The following is a 15,025-nucleotide window of genomic DNA, read 5'->3' on the forward strand; positions in this document are numbered from 1 at the left end:
GGGAGAACTACCAATTAACTATGAAAGTCCAGATCTCCACGTATCCCTTTCACTGTAAAATAGAATTTAGAACTTTGTGGCCATAAACTCACTTTCTACCTGGTCTCCCTCCTCCTGAGGTTTTAATTATGAATATTAATGGAATTTAATATGCATTGCGTATGAGAGAAGTAGACATGTTTCCTTTTCTATTTATTATTCATCTTATTTTTTTTCATGTAAACGTAGTCCTCGACGTATGACCACAACTGAGCCCAAAATTTATGTTGTTAATTGAAACATTTGTTAAGTGAGTTTTGCCCCATTTTATGACTTTTCTTGCCACACTTCTTAAGTGAATCACTGCAGTTGATAACTTAGTAACATGGGTGTTAAGTCAATTTGGCTTCCCCATTGCCTTTGCTTGTCAGAAGGTCACAAAAGGTGATCACATAACCCCAGAACACTACAGTGGCCATAAATATGAATCAGTTGCCAAGCATCTGAATTTTTATCACATGACCGTGGGGGTGCTGCAATGGTCATAAGTGTGACAAACAATCATAAGTCACTTTTTTCAATTCTGTTGTAACTTCGAAGGTCACTAAACAAACTGTTGTAAGGTGAGGACTACCTATAATATAGACCAGAAAAAAGAAAACTGAAGCCAAGAAGTGGAATGGAGAAAACTGCCTTCTATAGACCATTGCTCCATTTGTCTCAGGGTTGCCCACCAATAAAAGCAATGGCTTTCTATCATTTTAGAGCTTGTCCCGAGCTCCACTGGAAATATCAGGATTGGGTTCAAAATATTTTTCATGGAAACAAAGTAGTGTATCATGAAGCTAGGTCTTTCTCCCCAATTTGTTAAACCATCCCATTCAATGTCAGTCTCCTTAATTATAAAGGGTCTTCCCAAGATTCCAGATCAGAGGTGGGTTTCAGTAGGTTCTAACCAGTTCTGGAGAACCAGTAGCAGAAATTTTGAGTAGTTCAGAAAACGGGTAGTAAAAATTCTGACTGGCCCTGCCCCCATCTATTCTCTGCCTCCCAAGTCCCAGCTGATTGGGAAGAAATGGGGATTTTGCAGTAACCTTCCCCTGGATTGGGGAGGGAATGATGATTTTACAGTATCCTTCCCCTGCCATGCCCACCAAGCCACGCCCATCAAGCCATGCCACTCCCACCAAGCCACACCCACAGAACCAGTAGTAAAAAAATTTGAAACCCACCACTGTTCCAGATGTCTTACTTTATTGCAATCACTTATCTCGAAGCCCAGCTACAATATTAAGACATAGTGAAGAACACTTACCACTTTTCTATTATCAATTGTCTTGTCCTTATGGTATTTTATAACAGACAAGCAGCAAGAGTGATCTTTCAGTGCATGCTGTAGGTGGTTTGATGAATTTTGGTTTTGTTTTCTGGTGGATGCTGCCTGTCAATTTTAACAGTTCTAATCTTTCCATAGCAAACTTTGGGGCACTAGATATAAATATTATTTTAAGAACTATTAATTGAAGATAATTCTAATTCAGGAAAGGTTTTGCCACACTTTCTATTTCATATTTAGGTGGCATCCTCCTTGTGACTAATGTAAGGAAGGGATGCAAAGCAGTTGGAAGAAATGTAATTGGTAAATTAAGTATAAAATTTTTATCCTAACCTTCATACATCATTGTATGATTGATTCAAGAGTTGCTGGAGATTACAGGTAGCCCTCAAACAACTGTCTCACTAACTTAACAAATGCAGTAATTCTCTTAACAACTGTGGCAAGAAAGGTTTTGATTATTGGAGGCCCTAATAAATTGTAATTATTATGATAATTATTTAATGGAAAATAGGGAAAGATTTATTTGTTTGTATGCAACAATATTCTTCAGTTACATCATAATACTTTGCTTTCTATAATCTAACTTGTCTAATCATTAAAGTCATAACTTACAAGTTCATTTATTATTTTTGTGTGCAAATGTAAATAAATAATGAATAAACGTAGATAGTGTCTTTTCTCTAAAGAGAAAAGTTTAGTTTAAACAGAAAGTTTAGTTTAGTTTATTCATCTCAGCAAGATCTGTTAGTTTCACCAGCCATAAAGGGTAGTGTTGATTTTTCCATCTCTATGCATACAAAAATCTCACTGCGATTTACATCAAAAATCTCCCATGGCTTTTTTTTAGCCGTTTATCAATTAATCATAAAAAGAAAAGTTCTGTTTTCTGGTTAATATTAATCTTTTAAGTCTCATATCAAAATATGTATTTGAATCCTATTTTTAGAGGTTTTTTTACATGTCCATCAAGTATGATTAAATGGCCTTTCATGTAGTTAACATTTTCAATGATAGGGAATTCTTAGAAGCTTGGCACTCATGCAAATCAGTCATCAGCAGACACATAGAAATAAATAACATTTACATACTATTCAAAAGGCACATTAAAAAAGGAAACAAAAAGACCGGAACACCTCTTTACCAGCAGCCAAGATAAGTATGGATTAACACCAGACAAACAACTAAACAGAAAACAATACCCTAATCAAGGAACTACCAAGGAGAAAACCACACACCCACCAACAGCGCCAGAGCAAGCTACTGTATATAAACATTGATAAGCAAATAAGCAAGCTAAGAGACCACCAATAACTTCACAGTTGAATGGATTCTCTCTTGGTGATTTATAAGAAGAATCCTGACAGCCAACTCTTTAAGATGACTTAATTGGTTTTCCTGCACATTGCAGAGCATAGGACTCTTGATGATCTTTGTGGGGTCTTCCAACTCTAAAATTCTATTATTATTTTTATGTGGGAATGGAAAGGTATAGGGATAACACAAACAAAGTGTATCTGTGTGGCCTCTACCACGACATTGCAGTAATGGCTGTTTTCCCTGTGGTTCCTTCATTAGTAATTTCTGGCATGGAATTAACTATTTTCATAGTGGCTGCAGTTAAACTGAGCTCATCATCACAACATGGCATCACTGCCCATTCAGACTCCATTGCTAGATTACCAGCAGGAACAATGCATTATTATTGGCAGTATCAATAGTATCAGTGGTAAAAAAAACAACAACACAGCAGCAGCAGCAGCAAGCATTTAACAGGAAAAAATGAAACTAGAAAAGGAAAATCACCATTATTGGTTTTTCCCAACTGATTTTTCCCAACTGATGAGCAGAATCAAGTTGATCTCTCCTTTGAGCTGGGGTTTTTTTTTTTCTTGAGAAGAGAAGGGTGTTGCCTACCAGTAGTTCATGGTGAACCTGTAACCCATACGTTGCCAATTTTTATATTTTAAATTATTAATTAATTTAAATATGTATGTTGTTCACACGTGTATCTATTCTACATAGCAGCCTTGGAAAATATGAAAGCTACAGCATCTGTCCTCATTCAAATTGATTCACATCCTGGATTATCCACAGATTATAAGGAAGCGGTCCAAGAGAAGTCACTCAGTGTCACATATGTACCTAGATGGGGTTTTTAATGACAAATATTTACTAAAAGAAAGGGGATTTGGATTTTCTTCAATCACATCTAGGCAATGTGTAGTGCCAAAAACAGATTAAGCCTCTTTTTCTTTTCCTTTTTTTTAAAAAAAAGCAAAAGTATTTAGGACATGTTAGAGTCTCCCTGCAGGGAGAAATCTGTTTGACAAAGTTTTATGTTTCAATGAAAATCAGAGGAATTAACATTCCAATCCTTTGGTGTGTCTCTGTTTTATTATGATCAAACCCAACCCAAACCAATGTTTGTGGTCAGCATAATTGGATACTTGCTGAGATAAAAAGAGTAATGCATGAAGTGAACATTGCCATTATTCTAAGAGTACGCAGGAAATGTGAACATAGTGTTGAGAGAACTATACTTTTCTAAATTGTTTATGCACACTGAAGTAAACATAATAAATAATTATGTTTGTTTTTTTCCACATGCTTACTTTTGTCCTTTCTGATTCAGAAGGCCACCAATGAATCTACCAATTTAGATTCATTTAGAGTTTTTGAAACACACACACACACACACAAAACCCCAAGTTCCTAATTTTGTTTCAAGAATGCCTTGCCTTGTTTGTCTGCTTCAGATTCCTCTCTATGAATCCTCATCTAAAAAATACCTTGGCTGAGTTCAAAGTGAAAAGATCAACAAGCATTAGTGTCAACCTAATGAAAGGCCAGTTGGGTGCTTTACTGCATTTCATTTGATGAAAATGCAAAATCCAGCTGCTTTTCTTTTCATGTGTTAGCCTGGAAAAAGAAAATATTTTTGTACAGTCTTTTGAGTGGAAATAAAATTGAGGGCCTCCTAGGAAGTACAGTTTAACCTGAATTTTTACATATGTAGTCTATGCTATCTGTAGTATATACAACATAGATTTATAATGCCATTTATTCATATTTTTGACAGTAGGATATTCGCATAGGGCCTACTAATATGATGCTGTCCCTGTCATCCATTACTAATCTAATTCTGTCAAATTATAAACAATGATACATTGGAAAACATACAGTTTTATGAAATAAATAACTTTTAACATTTCCCAATCCCAGTCAAATATTTGAAATCAGTATGAATCATAATTCCTCACTCCTCACATTACCATTCCAAAAAGTTTCAGATATTTCTGAAAACATGAGTTCCTTTTATATATTACAAATTACACAAATGTATACAAATTAATTCTAAATACTTATGAAAAGTGGTTCCCTCTGTCCTTTGTATGTGCTTGGTTATAGCAAAGTCAGGGTTTATCCTAATTATTGTGATCCTTTTTGCAATTGCAATAGCACTTAGACTTATATACCGCTTCACAGTGCTTTACGACACTCTCTAAACAGTTCACAGAGTCAGCATATTGCAACCATTGCAACCATCTGGGTCCTCATTTATTGACCTCAGAATGATGGAAGGCTGAACCAACTCCTGGCAGTGGAACACAGAATTAATCTGCAATACCGCATTCTAACCACTGGCCACCACAATTCTTTTTCATTTCATTTCATTTTTTAAATATGAAGTTGTAATGTTCTTTTTTTCATTGATAGGGATAAACATTCAGATCACTTTAAGTATATTTTTTCATAAAAGACAACCTTGTTTGAACACCCTTATGACTCATGTAATGTAGCTAGAGATTTTCCATTTTCCATCGCACGTTTAAGAGTGATGGGGAAATTTTAACTGTGTTAATTATTCTAAGGATGGGATGACACTTAAGCCACTTTATAAAAGAATATGATCTACAGAATGTTCATATTTGCCAAATACTGGCTTGAATCACTCATATTCATCTAGTTTATTACATATTATTGTAGTGTGGCATTCAGCCATCATCGTGTTCTCTCTAAATAAGCATATTCAGTGCTCAGCATAAATTATTGCAGTGTTAAGATTTGCCTTGGATAAATTTTGACAAACTGCTCTGAATGACAATATTAATATTATGTTTTATACTTTAATCATTTTGAATATTTTCTTCCTTGTCACAACTCCTTAGGGTTATCATTTAAAATATAATTTTAAAAAAGAGGAGACAGTTTTGCTTATGTGGATTTTTTTTTTTTTTTGCATCAAAATAGATATCTGAATATGCAGGAAAAATAATTGAAGTAAACATGCAACACAGCTCCACCAGAGTGAAAAAACTATGCTCAGCTTGTCTCATGTTGTCAAAATGGTAAGGATTGATAGGGAAAAAAATTCCAGACCTGACCTTCCTCATATTTAAGTTGTTTTCAATCAAATATGGATTGGACATTTCTTTAAAGGGAGGACTGGCCTCTATGATACCTGCCTCATGTCCACCCTATTCATCCTATTTGAAACAAAAGCTTCATTTCTCCCTAGCTCTAAGCATGTTTTGAAAGGAAGGATTGTTATCACAAAAAGTATGATAATTTAGGGCACCTTTCCTCTGCCCCCCAAAAAATCCCCCCAGCCTTCTTATTTCCCAATCTATTTGATTTCACAATGAAAATAAAATAGGGCTCTTCTGATCTATGGTTATCAGAATTCTAATGGAATGGGTACCTTGATTTGGTGAATTTGCTACCCTCACAGAAAATCAAGAGCCAAAACTCAGTTGGTAACAGTCTACCCTCTTGCTTCTACACTAAAGCAGAAATTATTTTCCTCTCTGTTAAAAAAAAAAAAGTTAAAAAAAGACTTTAAAAGCCTTCAGGATTTGCCATACTCATCAGAGTGGCAAACTGACAAACTCTATTACAAAAAGTCCTTAATTGAGCTAGTCAATTTTTTTTGTTAAGCTAAGGATACAGAGAGAGATAAGATCAATATGTGAGAGGAAAATATAGTTTGGTGCCCAGTGTTCCATAACCACACCCACCCCATAAAATAAAATGCAAGTCTGTTTTTCCATTTGTACGTCACTCTATAAAGATACACCTTTGCTTACAAAGTAATAAATGTAAGACTGATAACAGCTTGTAAAATTGTGGCCCGGAAGGTTAAACTACATGCATATGGGTGAGAAAGGCTGAGCTACTTCATGCTTCCCATATGTTCTTTCATCTCCACTCTCCACTTGAATGTTTTTTGTGTTTTGTGTTTTCCAATGAAGCACACGAAGCTCAAGTGGAGTTGCATTGAGAATGCAGGGAGATAATCCACAGATGGAGGGGAAAATAGATTTTCCTTATAGAGAAATCAAAACTCCAAGACTGGCCTGCTCCTCAAAGTTAGGATTTATTAGGCAGGTCATATTGGCACATCTGGGGAAACTACACTCTAAAGCCCCCTCGGGTTTCCCCTTAGTTAAAAGTACATTTTTCCTCCCCTTGGCCATGCAGTCCATCACATGGTCCAATCAGGTCACAGTCCAAAGTTCATCCAGCCTCACATCCCACTTTCTTGCTCCTGGTGGGAACGTCCTTGGTCCTCAGAGGAAAGAATTTTATTTTGGTTACAATCCCTTTGCTATCTCTACCTCCCCCCTCCCATTCCCACAGCTAGACCAGCCTCTGCTGTGGCAGCCCTGAAGATGCCAGGAGAAAATGGCTTCAGGGCTGACATTCAGCCTTCCATCCTTCCAAGGTCAGTAAAATGAGGATCCAGATTGCTGGGAGCAATATGCTGACCTTTGTAAACCACTTAGAAAGTGCTATAAAGCACTGGAGTGGTATATAAATCTAAATTCTATTGCTATAATGTCTGTGTTGAGGAAACCACAAGCTGTTATAAGAGTGTATAAAAATCTATGTTCACAAAAGCTATCATATATTGAGTCAAATCCTTGGACTATTTAGTCTCTGATCCTAAATTCATTGCTCATCAGCGTCATGTGTCTTCTCACACCTCCCATGTTGTATGTGTTCTCAGTCTCTTCTCATTTCTTTTTCATTTTAAAGCTTAATTAAATTCTTCTAAATTAGCCAGCTGTATGCAGGGTAGTGAAGCATTAATATCACAAACCATCTTCATTTCAAGAAAACCTCTGGGCTCCAGATGGGCCTGAACACATTATCTCAAGAGGAAAATGGTAGATATGTACACTTCTGAACTTATTCTAAATTGTTCCATTGGTGGGGAAAAGGGATATACTAGCAATGCTATGAAGTATCATGCAAACCAACAGTAAGTAATAAAGGAATATCTAGGGATCTAGTATCTAGTATCTCATTTCTCTTTCTGTGTTGTATCAGAATATTAGAGAAAAGTGCATTTCTGGTTGTTGCCTGCCAATTTTTAAATTTTCAAGCATGTTTTGGCCTGAACTGTGTGAGCAAATATTTCTTTTCCTTTCTCTGAAACTGATACATTACTGAAACATATTCTGGTGTATCTTACAACTCAGTCATGCTTTTCCTTTTCTGTGATCCTCATCAAGTTCTCTTTTGTGAAGTATGGGCAAAAAATAGCGTGATAAAAAACACAACTCTTGTGATTTGGAGTCTAATCCTACTCTGCTCTGTATTTTGATTAAAAAAAAAAAAATCCCCCAGTTTGCCTTCAGGAAAACAGATGAAGAGGCAAAAAACTATTTCCCCTTAGCAGCTATTTTTTTAAATCCCCCCACCCCCGACACATTCATGCACCCTTTCTTTTTTCTTCCATTATTATGTCTGATCCTGAATCAGGAATTGAATCAAGCTTTAGCAGTACTACTAAACTAGGGACCTTTCCCATAGACACCATGCTTAAACTGGGAAAGAGGTCTAAAGAGGTCAGGGGTGAACTCTTAGACACTGTAGTAATTCTTACATTCCCAAGAAAATCGTATACTCAGAGGCTAAAGCCTAAACTTGTCTGAGAAATATTGGCTATAGTACTAATCTGATACACAGAGATTGTGTATTGTGTATTATACACTCATACACAGGGGACGGCAGAGAATGAGGTGGCTGGATTGAGTCACTGAAGCGGTCAGTGTGAGCTTAAATGGTCTCCAGGGGATGGTAGAAGACAGGAAGGCCTGAAGGAAAGTTGTCCATTGGGTCGCGATGGGTCGGACACGACTTCACAACTAACAACAACACACATATACACACACAAGTGCATACACACACACACACAATTTGATACAAAAAGTGGTTGAGGCACTGATCTAGAAACTGGACACTGTGAGTTGTAGTCCCGCCTTAGGCATGAAAGTCAACAAGGTGACTTTGGGCCAGTTACTCTCTCTCAGTCCAACCCATCTCACAGGATTGTTATGGGGAAAAATAGGAGGAGGAAGAAGCATTAGATATGTTCACCATCTTGAGTTATTTATAAAAAAAAAATTAAGGTGGGAAAAATTAAATAAATAATTTAGATTCATTAATTAACAAGTACAATACTGTAGAAGGAGACCCTCCTTAGTCTTTGCTACTAAAAATCAGAAGATTGATAGCATCTTTTCTCTTAAAAAAAAAACTTTCAAGGGTTTTTTTTAGTCAGAAAAATGCTACCAAAACCTTTTTGATATATGCAGATTCCTGTCTTTGTCTTCATATATGTGTTAAGTACTACATTGCAGTTGGCTCCAATTACCTCAGAATTCTATTCCCTTTTTTCATGTTGTCCATTGACTTTCCCTTTTCCTTCTTGTATTACATTTTTCTTTTTGGTGTTTGCATCATAACATAACTTTAATATCAGGGTTAGGGGAACCACAAAGGGAGGACTTCGAACACATGGTAATACAAGCCCTGTAGTAATAGCACTAGTATTTAATAAGCCATTTTGTTACTAATTTGGGAGATGTCTTCTTGGGGAAGTGTGGGAGCTGCCACACTTCTCCGTTGTACTTCTTTCCCTCTCGACAAAAATGTGACTCTTAACCTTTCATCATTCACAGACCAGATGAATATTGCCTTGAAACCCTTCCAGATGACTTCACAAACAAACCCTTGACCTCTAAAGAGAGTAGAAAGGTATTCTTAGAAATAAACTGCTGGGAATTTTATAGAGGGGTGGTGGTGGTTACAAATCTGTCTTTTCCACATATATTTAGTGGGTCTTGATGATTGCTGTACAAATATTTTGAAAAGAAGCAGCCAAACAACTGAGAGATACACAAGAGGTCAAAACCATTTTATGTTCCCTGTAAGACCAAGCATCAATTTTTCATAGTTGCATAAACTAATCTCAAAGGATTTGTTTTCAGCAAGCCATGAAAAGAAATATATTGCTTTCCAGCTTATTTGAAAAAAAAAGAAAAGAAAAGAAAAGAGAAAGAGGCTTTGTGGCATAGACCAAAGGGTGTATAAGTGGCCAGAGAAAGCGTGGAGCCTTTTCTTCTTTTTTAAAATCATTTACGTGTTGGATGAAGCTGAAAGCTGCCAGATAGCTTCTTTTCAACAGCTTAGAGTTACTGTTGGGAACAGATCCATGTATGGAAGCAAAAGCAGAAAAGCAGAGATAAGCCGCTATCCAGCTATGCAAACCATGTTTCAAGACACTTAAAGGACAAGCATGCAAACTCTTTTCTTTCTGGTAAATTTAGAGAAGTGAACATATGAGGCTTTTGTTCTATTGAACCTACGCAGAACAACTGAGTCTTGACAGTGGTAAGTGAGGAGAAAAAAAAACTCATTTATGATGCTTTCTGTAAATGTCTTGGTTTTAGTCAGACGGTACTCATAGAAGCAGCATTTACACTTGAGGCTTTCAGATGCTTCATACAAGACAGAATTTGGCTGAGACGGTAAAGGAATAGCAGGAGCTGATGCCTTCCCGAGAGGCAGAGAAACTTTGGGGAGGGAGGGGGTCAGTCTCTGTTGAAATTTCTGAATTGGCTATTTCTGATTCATTATATTGGGAATAAGGCAAAAGCCTACTGTTGTGTTGCCTTTTTATATGTAAACACAAATGCAAGAATCTTGTAAAAGCTTCTTTGCTTTCATTTTAAACGTCTATCTAGTTGAACGCTGAGTATGTTGAGGAAGAGTTGTAGGGTGCACTTTTCATTTTCATCAGCAACCATGTGTCTTTTGGCAGATGAGGCCTTTCTGATGCATATCAGAGCATTACATCCTATTTCGAAACACTGTCAGACTGCTCTCGGGAGCATTATAGTGTTGTGAAGATCTCAGGAGTGACAGTACCTCTGTAGGGATATTTCTCTATGACATGCTATATTTTATATTCTATGTAACAATATAATAATTTTTAAAAAGTTTCTGTCTTAATACTAAGAAAGAATATCATTCCTAGTATTAGATTATCATTATTTCACAGAAAACCTGTTTTTTAAAACTTTATGTATATTAAAGTGTGTATGTGTGTGTGAGAGAGGGGAAGGGAGTGAGGGAGGGAGAGAGGGAGAGACAGAGAGAATATGAACTTGAAAGTCATCTTTTAATTTTCAGAAATGTTAAGTTAGGCAGTTCTAACTCTTCATGCCTTTAGATATGGGCACATGAAACACTGATGGAAATTAGAAAAGCTGTTCTCATTTAATTAGTTCTAAGGTACTAGGAGGCAGTCAGAGCTGTGATAAACGGGAAGTTTCCTCTTTATTCTTTCTTCAGAAATAAGGTATTGGCCCTGATATGCTCCCCAAGGTTCTGTTTCCATTTTTAAATTCTTTGTTGGGCAAATTTCATTGAATTCAGATTTAATCATACTGTGAGTCCCTGTATTTATAACAATTAGTCTTACATTAATCATCACTGATTTCAGCAGAGATTCTAAAATTATGCCTGTCTAGCTCCAATAACTCAAATATTTACATTTTCTATGTCCTAAAATTCATACTTTACCCTGCCAATATTTAAAGTATAATTATTCAAAGGAAAATATATTTTACAAAGCTTATGATCTTCCTTCTTAATAAGATGCACACATTTTAATAGTTAACATCAGATAATACATCACATAATCAACACTAATAAATCTCATTATAGTTTTATGTCTATGAAATGCATAGATCAAAGAAAATTGAAAGTTAATGTAAGGTATTACCTAATAGATGAATTTTAACCACATTTATTCAGCATAGTCTGTTTCCTTCATTGACTTCCAGGAAAGTCTCTTTAAGGTTATGATTTCAGAACTGAGAAATTAATATTTAGAATGTCTGCATCCTAAATTTGCTAGATAGTTTAGGATACACACATGAATGCATTTCTGAATGCATTTTTGTCCATCATATTCAACTTACTAGCTTCCCTGGGAGATAGTTCATTTCTAATCTGAAGATCTGGATTAACTAAGATTTAAATGCATAAGATTATGACTTCTCCAAATTAAAGCTGGAAAATTTGCATTAGGCTACATATAAGCACCACTCATGGTGTACTATAAAGTGTATAGCCTGGAAACCAAGATCCACATAAGCCTCCAAAGCTTTCCAGAAACCCTGAAAAAGTTGCCATATAATTGCCCTATTTAAGATGACAAAAGGGGAACATTCTCTGATTTATGGAAATTTTTCAATATTGTCCTGTTTCTGTCCCTGGTGGGGGAGATTTCAGCATTTTACTCAGAGATCAAATGTCCCCAAATTAGACATCTATGTGTCATAGAGAGAATTATCTCATATTCTGGATGTATCTCATAGTGTGCTTGTGTTAATGTGTGCTAATGCTGTATTTACACACATGAGGAAGCAATGTAATCCTGAAAGAGAATTACATTGCCTCTTGATTCAGTACATTGGAATCAGTTCATGGAACAAAATAACTTTAATTTTAAATATATATATTATTTGCATATTTTAAAATGTATTTTCCTATAATTACTTAGAATGACTTTGCATGACATATTTTCCTTAATGTTAACACATTCAGATTAGAGCCAAGAAGTATTTCTGAGGCTCTGGTAGATAAATTTAAAATATTTTTTCTAAATGACCTCATAAAATAGTATTGAATCTAGTACATTTAGATACAGAAAAATTCACAAACTTAAATTTAAGCAAAAAATAAGAATTGTAATTCCATTATTTTGAACTGATACTATTAATTTCATAAATAAGAACATTTGGATATAGAGTAAAAATGCCCTAAGAATAACTATTGATCCTTATAGGAATGGTCTTGATATATGATTTTCAATTATCCACATTAACAACTTATACTGTTCTGCAGCTATCCTCATAATGCAAAGGAACTTTGAATTGGCTCAACAACGATTAGATAATGCTATTAAAAAAAAGTAATGTGGATAGCCCCTCTTTTTAATCTTTTCTGAAAGAGCCCTATACTCCCTAAATTTTCTGTGCATTTATTGGCCCTAATCTGCCACCATCCAGATTTTTTTTTTTTACAACACCCCTGGAATTCCCCAGTCAGAGTAGCCATTAGCTATGGTAGTTGAACATTTTGGAAGCTTTGGCTTCAACACAATGGAAAGCAACAGTGAGAAGAGCATCTGGCTTGTTTTAGGTCTCAGTGGTTTTTGTTTGCTGTCTTCCCTAATTAGAAGTAATGTACCCAACTATCTCAAAGGTGCTTTTGCAAAAGGCAGCTGGATTGTTTCTTCCTTAAGGAAAAATCCAGTTGCCTTTTGAAAAAGCACCTTTGAGACAATTATGACCTGGAAGACTGATGATCTCCAGAGACATTCACCTATCTCAAGTTTATCTAAATGTCTCTCTGCTATTCCAAATTTATAGCAGAAATGATGGTTAAAGTTTGGCTATATATAAAAAAATATTTATTAAAAAATGGCTGTCTTTACAGTACCATGCTCGAAAAGGCAAGATGTTGATCAAAGGACTTATGGAAATTTTGCACCTTTTTTTAAATTGAAAAGGTAGCACTTTTTGAAAGACGAAGTAAGGAAAAACATGCAGCAATTCAGTCATGTCTGAATTCTACTGATGAGTTTAAAAATTGTATACAGTAGATGACTTATTTATGAGGCCAATAGATTAAACTCTAATGAAAATGTCCAAAAGGTGGCAATATTTCTAAACATTGCAAACAATGAAATTGTCCCATTAACAACTTTGTTAGATCAGAAAAAAATGATTGATTATGTGCCCTCAAGCTGTTAGCAAGTCTTAGCAACCATATAAACTTTCTTCATGATGATATAACTCTAACCTGGTCCTTCAGCAATTTCAATGGTGCCCTCATGGTTACTGTACCTGAGTCTAGCCACCTTGCTGGCGGTCATTCTCTTCTTTTTCCTTCCACCTTTTCCAGCCTTCTTTAAGAAGCTGGATCTTTACATAATGTGTCTGAAATAATTTGAGCATGGTTATGTTTGTCTCAAGTGAGAATTCTGGATTTTTTTAATGATCCTTTTTTTTCCTCACTTTGCTTACTTGGCTGTTCATGGTGTTATCAGAAGTCTTTTCCAACATCAAAGTTCAAAAGCACCAATACTCTTCCTATCTTGCCTCTCCAAAGTCCAACTTTCATTTCGATTGCTTGCACAATTCTGATCTTTGTAGGTATAATCACATCACAACACTTGAACATGTTTTTCAAGGCCTTCATGGTTGTTCCACCCAGGGCTACCTTGAAGTATATTTCTTGACTGCTTGCTCCTTTACTGTTGATGGTTAATCCTAAAAGGCAGCAGTTATTACCCACTTCGTTATCTTCATTGTAAATTCTAAGGCTGACCTGTTTGACCTGTTATTAGTTTAGTAATCTTTATATTTAATTGTACTCCTGTTTTTTTATTGTTCTACTTGACTTTTATTACTAGGGCTTGCAGGTCCTTTGTATTTTCAGCTATCAGGGCAGTATCATCAGACTATTTTAATCTTCTTCCAATCCTGCTCCCTTAACATATATTCATCAAATATGTTGGATAAATAAGGGAAAAAATACAATCTTGTCTCAGTCCTTTGCCAACTTGGAACCAGTCTACTTCACCATGTTCTGTCTGTATTGTGACTGCTGACCTACATAGAACTTTATCATGGAGATGATGAGGTATTCCAGGATTCCCATTTTCTGAGCTCTTTTCACAGTTTGATGCAATCAACACATTTGAAGACCTTTCCATAATGAATGAAGCATAAAAATGTGAAACCTTTTAATTATGTTGTTATATAACTAGTATGTTTGTCAAAGAAAAGAGAGCTTTCTGAAAGGTATAATATACTTGCAAGATTTCAAAAACTGGATGAAACATTTTCATTGTATTTAACAGCCACTCTTTCAAGTAAAAGGTAAAGGTTCCCCTCGCACATATGTGCTAATTGTTCCCAACTCTAGGGGGCGGTGCTCATCTCTGTTTCAAAGCCAAAGAGCCAGCGCTGTCCGAAGACGTCTCCATGGTCATGTGGCCAGCATGACTAAACGCCAAAGGCGTACGGAACGCTGTTACCGTCCCAACAAAGGTGGTCCCTATTTTTCTACTTGCATTTTTTACGTGCTTTCAAACTGCTAGGTTGGCAGAAGCTAGGACAAGTAACGGGAGCTCACCCCATTATGCGGCATTAGGGATTTGAACTGTTGAACTGCCAACCAGGGGTGGGTTCTACCTATCTTTACTACCGATTCGCAACGGGGCTGCTCATGCGCTTGCTCTGCACGCGCAGAAGCATTTTGATGACATTGGGTTCAGTGGGCGGAGCCTCCCGCTGGTTTTACTACTGGTTCTATAGAACCAGTGCAACCCACCACTGC

General features: G+C 36.1%; 1 protein-coding gene across 1 annotated transcript in view; it reads left to right on the plus strand.

The window, feature by feature from the left end:
- The first annotated feature begins 9,697 nt into the window (after positions 1-9,697).
- SLC8A1 (solute carrier family 8 member A1) overlaps positions 9,698-15,025 on the plus strand; it is a 287,632-nt gene continuing 282,304 nt past the window's right edge. The window contains exon 1 of the mRNA XM_034427508.3: positions 9,698-10,000. The gene's annotated coding sequence lies outside the window, so the exon portion shown is untranslated. The remainder of the gene's footprint in view (positions 10,001-15,025) is intronic.

This window comes from Pantherophis guttatus, chromosome 1 (genome assembly GCF_059756535.1).
Source record: "Pantherophis guttatus breed Tessera chromosome 1, ASM5975653v1, whole genome shotgun sequence".
NCBI lineage: Eukaryota > Metazoa > Chordata > Lepidosauria > Squamata > Colubridae > Pantherophis > Pantherophis guttatus.